The 2,247-nt window shown below is 50.9% G+C and overlaps 1 protein-coding gene across 5 annotated transcripts in view; it reads left to right on the forward strand.

Moving 5' to 3' along the window:
- Positions 1–6: 6 nt before the first annotated feature.
- Positions 7–2,247, forward strand: part of EDNRA (endothelin receptor type A) — a 49,177-nt gene continuing 46,936 nt past the window's right edge. For all 5 annotated transcript variants that reach the window (XM_012726957.1, XM_004685312.2, XM_012726958.1 and 2 more), the window contains exon 1: positions 7–19. The gene's annotated coding sequence lies outside the window, so the exon portion shown is untranslated. The remainder of the gene's footprint in view (positions 20–2,247) is intronic.

Raw genomic sequence — 2,247 nt, forward strand, 5'->3', positions numbered from 1 at the left:
GCGCCCTCCGAGCTCCACGGTGGGTACAACTCGGGGGCCGGGGCGGGGTGGGGGCGACGCGTCTGGCCCCGGGTTGGGACGAGAAGGAGCCTGGGCTCCGGGCCTCCCTGCGCGCCGGGGACCCTCCCGGCGGGGTTGGCACCCACCTGCCCCGGGGCGCGCGCGACGGGCGGGCGCCCTCCTGGTGGGGGTGCGCGCTGGGGAGGTTTGGGGCTTTGGATCGCTCCGAAAGCATCGCTACATTCCGAGGCGGGATCTGGGGGGTTTCGTCGAAGGAAAACCGACCGTCCCTGCCTGGTCTCCCTTTTCCCCATGACTCTGTGGGACATCACGCCCTGTGGCCGGTTCCAAAGCCTGCTGAAGTTTGCCCCGCAGCCTTTTCCCACTCTCGGGCTTCTCCCCGCTACCTGGGGGTGCCAGGGAAACCAAGGGCACTGGGCGTGGAGGTCTGGGGTGTTTTGGAAACCCGCAGTGCAGCTAGATTGGAAAGCGGCAGTGGGAGCTCTGGCGTTTTGCTCCGTGGTCGCCTTTAAAGGGCACTTGTTGCCTCCCACGTGCAGAAAACAAGGGCTGTTTCTAGATAATCGGCTTCTGTTTACACCATCCTGGGGTGTCTTCAGACAAGGAGCTGGCTGCGGGAGGGGGGGGGCGGAGGCGAGTAAAAGTCGGGGACTGTCAGGCGAGAGTGTTGCTAAGTTCTCACTCAGAGAACAAAACCGACAGAAAAGTTGTGAAAAGTTTTTAGGCTGTTATTGCTTTTTTCCCTTTTGTAGGTGTTAAGGGGGCACCCCCCCACACACACACACACAGACACACACACCCTTTGGTATAAGTGTGAGCTGAGAAAAACACTCTAAACTCTTGCCATTTGGGTAAGGTTGGAATTTCCAAATTACTAATTACAGGTGAACTTTGATCCTGAAAGTCTTGATGTTAAATGGTTCAAGTGTAAGCAAGGCTTTTCGGCCCTCTTCTTTAATAATGGCGTTTGAACTCCAGCGAATTCTTAGACCCCAAAGATGAAGAACACTGAACCTATAAACCGTGTCCTCAGGTCTTAACCTGAGGTGCTTCATTAGAGCGATGACTGATTATGACTGATGATTTGAAACCCGACATGACTTAGATCCATGGAAATGAGCTCCTGACTCATCCTCCGGAGAAGGATGCATTTGAGAGGAATATCCATTTATGGGGGGGGTTTGTATTCCCCCTCATGGACAGCACAGTGTCCGAATGCCTTGGCTAAGTAGCTCTTAGTGCTGCAGCTTGAGATATGTCTGGAGGGCAGCAGAGATGCCATCAGAATGACTGCTGGAGCTGGAAAGAAAGTGGTTTTAATTGTGGCTGCTTACACCTTGATAAGAACCCGCCCTGGCCTCCCTGGCTCCTGCCATAATCAGCTCGGGAAGCAAAGCGGCAGGCTAATGTCCAAATACCAGCACCTCCCTGAATGGCATCTTACAATGGCCAGATCAGTCCACGAAGTAGCCCCTAAGCAACTCTCGTGAAAGCACAACTGCATTTCTAGAAAAGATCTTTGCTCTTATTTTTAAGACAACTATTACTGAACTTTCCATTTCAACCGGGAAACTAACCAGGAGGTTTAGTCCTTGAACAGAAGCCACCACGAGAGGTTATTCCTCTTTTTTCCCGCCTGCAGTCGGAGGATGTCAACACGCTTTGTCCTTCTAGTTCTGGTCTCTGCGGTATAGTGGTATTTTGGAAGTTCATCAATATTTGGTCAGATACTAACTTCAAATTGTGAGAGACAGGGGCTGGGAAGAAGCCATGTAAAGTACCTCTGATTAAGTCTGGGCAGGACTGATGGGCATGTGGTATGGACCTTACCTAGAAAAATCTGTGTTTTCTCATTTAATCAGACTGAGTCAAGTTCTGTAAACAACATGTGGTGAACCATCCTACCTGCCTGCCACATCTCAGCCATGAAAACTGGGCCAAGTCACTTAATTTCTCCATGACTCAGTTTTCATAAGTAAACCAGGAACGCGAGTCCAGTCAGAGAGCAGATAAATGTGTAATCGATTACTTCTATGTAAAATGTAACCACTGCTTCTCAAAATCCCTGAAAGTGGTTAATACGAACTATGGCAGACCCAGAAAAAGGACAGCCTTTAACATCTGTAATTATGACCTGGGTGTGTACATAATGCACGTGCATACTGCTGCATCACGTTCTGAGGGTCTTCATGTCAAGATGCATAAAAACTCACAGAAGAGGGCCCT

This window comes from Condylura cristata, unplaced genomic scaffold, assembly GCF_000260355.1.
Source record: "Condylura cristata isolate star-nosed mole 26May11 unplaced genomic scaffold, ConCri1.0 scaffold00018, whole genome shotgun sequence".
Lineage (NCBI taxonomy): Eukaryota > Metazoa > Chordata > Mammalia > Eulipotyphla > Talpidae > Condylura > Condylura cristata.